Here is a 9,327-nt window from a genome sequence, read left to right on the forward strand (position 1 = left end):
TTTTCAAGGAATTTCCTGGTGGCCTCCTGGACTAAAGATCCCGTTTGCCACTGCTGTGGCCCAGGCTCAATCCCTGGCCCTGGAACTTCCGCATGCGGCGGGTGCGCCAAAAATAAATAACTTAAAGTATTCAATTAAAAAAAAAACACAGACATTGGCGTTCTTGCTGTAGCTCAGCAGGTTAAGAACCCAAGCAGTATTCACGAGGCTGCAGGTTCGATCCCTGGCCTCGCTCAGTGGTTAAGGACCTGGCATTGCCTCAAGCTGCAGCACAGGTCACAGACGCGGCTCAGATCCTGAGCTGCTGTGACTGTGGTATAAGCCAGCAGCTCCGATTCAACCCCTAGCCTGGGAACTTCCATACGCCACAGGTGCGGCCCTAAAAAGACAAAAAACAAAACAAAACAAAAACTGCAGATATTAACGAGCACTTTTTTAAAAGAAAATGCTTTTCAAGCTGATAATGCCTAGAAGAGAGGAGTTTATATTATTTTTTTGGTATTATCATCGTCCTCATCTTTCCTCCCAAATGGACAGCTTGACCTTTGCCTTAGGGAGATGGTGTTAAATAAAGAGTTAGGAGTTCCCGTTGTGGCGAAAGGGAAATGAATCTGACTAGGGACCATGAGGTTGCAGGTTCGATCCCTGGCCTCGCTCAGTGCGTTAAGGATCCAGCGTTGCCGTGAACTGTGGTGTAGGTTGCAGACATGGCTCGAATGTGGCATTGCTGTGGCTGTGGCGTAGGCCAGCAGCTGTAGCTCTGATTCAACCCCTAGCCTGGGATCCTCCATATGCCTCGGGTGCGGCCCTAAAATAAATAAATAAATAAATAAATAATAAATAAATAAATAAATAAATAAAAGGTGACTATGTTTGTGGAATCTTAGTGACATGGAAATGGAGCTTTGCTAACTTCCAACATGAAGAAGAAAGAGAGTTAGTGGCTTTTTTTTTTTTTTTTTTTTTTTTTTTTAATTAGATCACAGGTATGGAATGTTCCAGCCAGACGGGACCTCAGAACCTCCCGGGCCAGCGCTCAGTGCTCCGTGTACACCGAGTCCTCCACGAGGCTCTTCACTGGAGCTGATGTTGATAAGGGCTCCTGGGGACTGAGGGCTCACAGGCACCTGCTGCTCTGCTAAGCGTTCTGCGTGCTTTATCACACAAATGCTCAGAACAGCACCGAGAGCTGACAGGGACACAAATGACTCAGCTTAACACGTGACAAGCCTGCGTCTTCACAAGGGAAGGCCTTTCGCACAGTCCCAAGGCCAGGAAGACGGAGGACGAGAACCCAGGAGCCCCCACGTCACCCCTGGGCTGTGCCTCTGCCCTCCAAGGCATCAGTGACTTGAACAGCCTTCAGGCTAGGTAGGGACAAGAAAGGACCTGCCCGTGTCACTCTGGAAGCCAGCCCACCGCAGGCCAGTTCTTACAACCAGTCCAAGGTGCTTGGCAACGTGGACCTTCTCAAGAAGAAATTCTGCTTGAATGGACCATCTCCAAGGTACAGTCCCCCAGCGCATCCCCGGGCAGCGCTGACACAGCCGTCTGGTTTACCCCATGTCAGGTGACTTTCCTGACTGCCAGCTAACCTCACCTTTCCTGGACTCTCCCTTTCTTGGCCCACACGCTGCCTGAGTGACATGCTCAGTGCTGTAAATGAGGGTGTCGTGGCGTGTTCTCAGGTCTTACTGGAAGTGCAGCTGTTAAAAAACAATCTAGTAAACAGCCAGCCCAGTCAGCACACGTCAACAGCCCAGCTCTGAGGCTCCGACGTCAACAAAGGCGAGCCAGGGCCTCAGGCCAGACCCTCTCCAGCTGCCATCCTGCCCTCAGGCCAGCCTCGCCTGCCCACGTTTGCAGGAGGACATTGGCCAGTGCCTGGCAGGACTGTCCCCTCCCTTGCTGGCTTCTGGAGCACCCAGAATTCCTGGAGGAAATGGAGCCAAGCTTGAAATTAGAACCGTGGGAATTGTTCTCTGGGCCACAGCATTCAGCTGAGCAGGAAAAGCAGGAAATAATCTGATCATTTTCCAGAATACAGAAAATGATCAGATTATTAAGACCCTAGACTGAATTGCCTGGGTCGGTGGGCTGGTGCCTACAGCATTTATTTAGGGCCTCAGTGACCCAGTGGGTCTCCTTGTCAATTCTTGATGAATGAGAACTGTTTGCTGATTCAAATCACAGTTTAGCAAGAGGTCACGGGAGGCCTAAAGTAACCTATGGGAAGAAAGAAGTGAAATCTCCTCATTACAAATGTGACAGTGAGGGCTCCGATTGGCTACTTTCAAATAACAGTAGGAAAAAAAAAATATGATATAAAAGTGCGAAGGCCACTAAGTGGTAATCTATATGGGAAAAGAAATCTGAAAAAGAATGGACATAGGTCTATGGATGACTGAATCATTTTGCTGTACACCTGAAACTAATATAGCATTGTAAATTAACTCTACTCCAATATAAAACAAAAATTAAATTAAATTGGGGGAAAAAAGGCCATTACGGTGTTTTAATAAAGGTAGGCAGGAGGCTTTTCCCAGCCATGAGTACACTTAAAAGTGGATGTATTTGCTTAAGTTCTGAATCCAGCTGTTGCTAATAATGAGAGGAATCAAAACATCTACTATTGATTAAGACTTAACCTACTCGAATGTCAGCTGTCCAAGGCAAGGACTTTGTCTTGTTCCCTGCAGGATCTCTAACCCCAAAGCGTTCTTGGCACATAGCAGCTCCATATGTTTTTTAGAAATTTTTATGGAAATAGAGTTGACTTACAATGGGATGTTAGTTTCAGGAGTACAGTAAAGTGACTCAATTACACCTATACTATATAAATATTTTTTTTACATTCTCATCCATTATAGGTTATTCCTATAACCTATTCGCACAGGTGTCCCTGTTACAAAGTAGGTCCTTGTTGGTGTCTATTTTATATATAGCGGTGTGCCTCTGTTAATCCCCAAATCCTAATTTATCCCTTCCAGTTTTTCCCCTTGGGTACCTACAAGTTTGTTTGCTGTGTCTGTGAGTCTCTTTCTGCTTTGTAACTGCGTTCATTTGTATAACGTTTTAGATTCTACATACGAGTGCTGTCATACGCTGTTGGCCTTTCTCCATCAGGCTTACTTAGTAAGATAACCTCTAAGTCTCAATCAGTGTGTGCTGGACAGATTGGTGCGTGCATGAATCCGTGTGTGCCAGACACTGGATTCCACACTGCTTGTGTATTATTAACAGTCTTTTCCACCCCCATGAAGCAGGTCTAATTCCAGTCTTACAGACGCAAGAGGGAGGCTTGGGGAGGTTAGGACACTTAAATATGGTTTCACAGCTCACAAGGCAGAGCCTGGCCCGACACGTGATCTGTCTGTCCCCAGAGCCCAGACAATTGGCCACAGCACCCAACCCCCTTCCCCGGTGCTGCATCTTTACTCTGGGCCTCTGAACAGGTCCCTGGGTCCCCAAATTCCCCCTTGAATTGTGAAGGGGACCTCAGCATCCCTGAAGATGTATGTGCGGTATGGGGTCTAAGGGCCTCTATATGTTTTATGGAAGAGAAACCCATGGCCTTTAGATTCTCAGGAGATCCAGGACCAAAGAGACTGTAAGAATCACTCTTCTAGACCCCAAGGGAGTAACTGATAAGGGGGGATGCAACCGTCTGATTTGCCAGGGTCTGTCCTGGTTTTAGCACTGAAACTCTCCGACCTGGTAACCCCCTATTGGCAACAGGCCACATGGATCCCCCAGGAGGGGAGGCAACGTGGGTCTGAGTCCAGATTCCTGGATTTTCTCTTTCTCAGCAGGAAAGCAAAGGCAAGGGGAACTAGAAAGGTGGGGGCAGGGACGGAGCCTGGAAAGTGGCGGAGGAAGACCTGGGAGGGGTGGAGGCAGGAAGATAGGGTGTCTGGGGCAGAGGTTCCGAGCCAGCCCCCTGGGTCCTGGGACCTGCCTGCTGCCCTCCCTTCCGCGGGCTCTGTCTCTGGGAGAGTTGAGGGAAGAGGACGCAGCGGTCGGGCTCCTGAGGAGGGAGCGGAAGGTTGTCAGAATCACCCCTCACTTCCCGCTCCCAAACCCTGCAGCCGAGGTCCGTTTAGATGAGAACGTGTGCCGTGCAGGGCGGTGGCGGTTGGCCCTGCGTCCACAGGGTTCACATTTCAGAGCGAGCACCTCTCCTCCCAGGTCCACCTGCAGCGGGGCGGGTCCCCGGGAACCAACAAGGAACAGGCTTGCTGTGGACCAGCACTGCTCGATGGTAAGTAAGACTCAGGCCCACGGAGAGCAGGAATGTTCCTGGACGCGTCCCAAAGCCAGTTCGGTGCCAGGAACTGGGAACCGTGTGTCCGGAGCTAGCGGGAACTGCACCTCTGAGCAAGATGCTCCAGGCCGGAGGAGGTCTCGGTCACGGGTGATGGAGCTGAATCCGCCCCGTCCGTCCCCTCATCTCGGCCACGCCCCCAGACAGCCTGCGACAGCGTTTACTTCGCAGACGCGGGCCAGACACAAATCTCCGGGTCTCACTTGCTCTCAAGGATCCCAGGGAGCTCCCAGGAGAGCCTGGGCTTCCCTGATCTTTGTGCTGCCACCCGTTTAGGTTCTCTCCGTGTTTGCCTAATGAGTCCTCTCATGCCTGTTGCTTTGTTTCCAGGGTTCAAGGCGTCCTTGTCTGCTAAACAGGAAGGCATGTGTGATTCTGGCCTCCAGGTGGCTGAGTCAGTCCCAGCTAAGAGCCGAGGCAGCCCTGGGCTGTACAGAACCGACAGCAGGGGGTCCTCTGCTTCCTGAAATGCACATCTGCCCCATAGCCAGCCTCCCGCCTTAGGAAAAGCAGCCGGGCTTGTCCCCCAAGCCCACGCAGGCTGTGTCTGTTACTTGCATCTGGGATGCCGTGGGGAGTGTGGTACCCAAAGGGTAAGGAGTGTCACCTCGCCTTGGCCATGTGTGACTCTGGAACTTAAGGACTTCTGTGTCAGAAGAAAGGCACCCCTCTTTGGAACATTTGCACCTGCAGAACCAGACCCGGGCCCCAGGATCACGGAATCCACCGGGGTCAGTATGAAGTGACCACAGACCTTGCGACCACCATGGGCCAGCTCCAATATGACAAGGCCATCTGCTGATGGGCCACAGGCGTTGCCTGCAGAAGGACGCCCAAGGCAACTTGGGTGGAGACATGGCCAGCTGTGTGACATTATAGGGTTTCCAGACCTGGGACCAGGAAGCAGCCACAAGGCTTCCTTCCCTCCAACCAAAGTTCTCAGGGTGCAAAAGGCAGCCTCGCCAACCGGCCTGGCCAATCCCATGCTGAGCCCAGCCCTGTGCCTGATCCGTCATCAAGGGCAACCCAGCTGGTGTTTCAGGAAGAACCCAGCCTTCAAAGTTGACTTCAAATTGCTATGAATCACCCTATCTGATGCAAATGTGGGCTTGGGTAGACTCGGAGATAGCTGATTGCCTCAGATTAATCCACAGTTGCCTCGGCAGGTAATTTACTTCTGGGAGTTTCAGGGACTAAGAAGAACAAGGCATTTGCATAAATAGACTAAACTCAGAGTCCAGGCAGCCAGCCGGTTCTCTGACTGGCAGCTCCTGGTGACAGAGGACTCCCATGATTCTGGACCCCACCCACCTATCCATATCCCATACGTGAAAAGCATCCTTGAAGTCCGGCCATGGTCCCCAGCCACTGCCCCTGATAAGTGGGTGCTCCACCGCAATGCCCCTCAGCAGGTGGTCTGTCTCTCCACATTTCCGTGACTTTTGCTGCAACCAAATTCTTTCTTGCCCTGGGTAGCGATCCACCATCATGGCTCCAGTCACCCTCCAGGTCAACTGGCTTTGTCCTGGGATGTTCCTTCATGCGTTTGAAGTGTTCCCTGGCTTCTCTGTGCAGACCAAAGCCCTGGACTTCCTAATACAGCAGGGTTCTGGAACGCTCCACCATCTGGTCAGCCTCCTCCAGGCTTCCTTTCCTTACAGCCTTCCTCTGAGAATGTGGCAGCCATACCAGGGGTGGGCTCACCAGTATCACCTCCCTTGTTTCAGCCACTGTACTCCTATTAATATGACCTGGCCTTTTGGACAGCTCAACCGCATGGTGTCTCGTAATAAGATTTAGAGTTAACTAAACACGCCCTTTGTAAAATGGGCACTGTTTGGCCTCCTTTCTCCCAGCTGGTAGCTGTTCTGTTGAGGTTTGGAGCTAAATACTACACTTAATATTTATTTCTGTGTATGTGTGTGTGTGTGTGTGTGTATTTGTATTTTTACGCCCACACCCTTGGCATATGGAGGCTCCCAGGCTAGGGGCCGAGTCAGAGCTGTAGCTGCCAGCCTACACCACAGTCATAGCAATGCCAGATCCTTAACCCACTGAGCGAGGCCAGGGAGCGAACCCTCAACGTCATGGTTCCTCGTCAGATTCGTTTCCACTGCACCACAACGGGAACTCCCTATTCCTGTTATATATTGTCGTTTTAATTTGACCTGTCCTTCCGTCCCTGTCACTCACAGTAATTTTCTGCCATTTGGAAACCTGTTACAAACGCCTTCGGTGGCTTGACCCAGGTTATTATTTAAAAAGCATTTTCTGTTATGGATGCGGTTAATCATTACAGTCAGCAGCTTGCTTTTCTCTACCTTTTTTCAAACGGCAATATGCTAATGGCTTTGCTAAAATATCTTAAAATGTTAGCGCCGGAAGAGATGCTAAGGACATGTGCTTCAATTCCTTCATTTGACGGAGGAGGGAACTGAGGCAGAGGGGTGCCAGGGACCATGGAGACCTCCGATCTGTGGCAGAGCCAGGCGCTGTGACTCAAATATTCCAACCCAGGTATCCTTTGGATATTTGTGCAGAAAAACAAACAAAAAAAAGATGATGGGCATATGGCACCATGTCTACTGGAGGATTCCAAGAGCAGACAACAGAATCTTGGGGAGGAGGAGCTTGGTGGCTTAAAAGCCACAGCTGCCCATCAGCTGATGAATAAACACCACGTGCTCTGGCCTTTTCGAGGCAGGTTATCCAGCAGCCCCGGAAAGAAATGAGGCATTGGCTCACAGCAACATGGGTGGCTCTTGACAATATTCTGGTGTGTGAAAGAAGCCAATCACAAGTATTGTGTGATTCCTCTAATGCAAAACATCCACAATAGCCAAACCCACAGAGAGAGAAAGCAGTGCGTGCGTGCCAGGGCCAGCAGATGGAGGGGGAGACCAGAGTGGCAGCTGATGAATGGTACAGGGTTTTTTTTGGGGTTTGGGGGGTGGGTGGGGTCATGAAACTGCTGTCACAATTAGTGGTGATGACTGCAGGACTTCGTGATTATACTCAAAACTACTGAATTGTATATTTTCGAGTGGTTTCAATGGTGAATTTTATGGCATGGAGATTATATCTGAATTTTTGGAAAAGAAGCCCCAGGGGGCCTTTGCACTTGTGGCCCCTGAAGCAGAAAGGAGGTACACACAATGAGGTACCACCTCACCCCGGCCAGAAGGGCCATCATCAAAAAGTCTACAAACAGTACGTGCTGGGTGTGAAGAAAAAGAAACCTCATTACACCGTTGGTGGGACTATAAACTGGTGCAACCACTGTGGAAAACAGTATGGAGATTCCTCAGGAAACTAAAAATAGAATTACCATTTGATCCAGCAGTCCCACTCCTGGGCATCTATCCAGAGAAAGCCATGGCTTAAATAGACACATGTACTCCAGTGTTCATTGCAGCACTGTATACAACAGCCAAGAGAGGGAAATAATCTAAATGCCCATCGACAGAGGAGTGGATCAAGAAGAAGTGGTACATATATACACAATGGAATATTACTCAGCCATTAAAAGGAAAGAAATAACGGCATTTGCAGCAACATGGATGGACCCAGAAATTATCATGCTAAATGAAGTCAGACAGTGGGACACCAACATCAAATGCTATGACTTACATGTGTGATCTAAAAAAAGGACACAATGAGCTTCTCTGCAGAACAGATACTGACTCACAGACTTTGAAGAACCTATGGTTTCCTGATGAGACAGGTTGGGGACTGGGGGGATGCACTGAGGGTTTGGGATGGAAATGTGATAAAACTGGGTTGTGATGATCGTTGTACACCTATAAATGTAATAAAATTCATTGAGTAATAATTTAAAAACCCTTGTATATATGTAATAAATAACCTACAAGGATATATTATACAATATAAGGAAAATACCAATACTTCATAATAAATATAAATGGAGTATAACATTTAACAAAAAATAAAGAAAGGAGGTGCAGAAGGTGGCTGTCAAGGGCCAGCCCTGGCCTCTGGAGTCACCAGCCAAGCTTTCCAGAGGGTGGGTGGGTGCAGGAAAGGTCGGGTTGGGGAAGGGGGGCACCAGCGCTGCTCTGCAGCAGCAGCTCTGGGTTTGTGTGAAAGGCAGCAGCACGCTGCCCTCTGCCCTCCAAGGCCCCATTTACCGAGCAGTCCAGCCTCCGGAGGCTGAGCTTCATGGGGGGGGAAAAACTCCAGGCACCGCCCCTGCAGCATCTGTGGGAAGTGACAGCAGCCACCCACCTGCGCACGGGGTGGCCAGAGGAGCACAGGGCGGCTGCGACCCTTTCTGGGGCAGGAGGGGGATGCGGATAAAGGGCTGCAGAAATCGGGAGAAAGACAAGAGCAGCAGCACTTCGGGATTGTTTAAAAAAATAATAAATCAGAACTCCCTGTCAGTTGGAAGCTAACTCCTTTCACTTTGGCCTGACTGAGCGGCGTGGGCGGCAGCGCTGGCAGCGGCCCCGCGGGGGCGGCGTTCTGGGAACAAAAGTTCAAGGCTGCGCGGAGCACAGCACCTACAGCAGGGCCGCCGCTCCCACCAGCATCCCGCCCTCCCCCGCCGCCCAACCAGGACACGCAGGTGCCTGGAGGGCGCGCACCGCACACACACACACCACACACGCGGGCACCCCCCCCCCATACATACCAGAGCACAGGTGCACACACAGCACACACAGATACATATATACACAGGTACACACACATCGCAATCTGACACACACACACACCCCACACAGGTGCACACACGCCAGACACATCCTCACACACACAACAAAAACATACAGACGCATATACACACACATACGCAGATCACACACGCACGCATCCGTACACACCACACTCACACAAGTACACACGCTCCACCCCACATACACACCACACACAGGTACAGCCCGATACACACATACCACACACCAGACACACGCATCACACCCACACCAAACGCACATATACACGCACCACACACATACATCACACACGCAGATACACACACACAC

At 50.4% G+C, this 9,327-nt stretch overlaps 1 long non-coding RNA gene across 1 annotated transcript; it reads left to right on the plus strand.

The window, feature by feature from the left end:
• On the plus strand, positions 986 to 8,152 carry LOC110256489. The gene is made up of 3 exons (XR_002338072.1): positions 986 to 1,507; positions 4,189 to 4,261; positions 4,655 to 8,152. It is a non-coding gene; the product is annotated as an uncharacterized LOC110256489 (long non-coding RNA).

Source organism: Sus scrofa, chromosome 13 (assembly GCF_000003025.6).
Source record: "Sus scrofa isolate TJ Tabasco breed Duroc chromosome 13, Sscrofa11.1, whole genome shotgun sequence".
NCBI lineage: Eukaryota > Metazoa > Chordata > Mammalia > Artiodactyla > Suidae > Sus > Sus scrofa.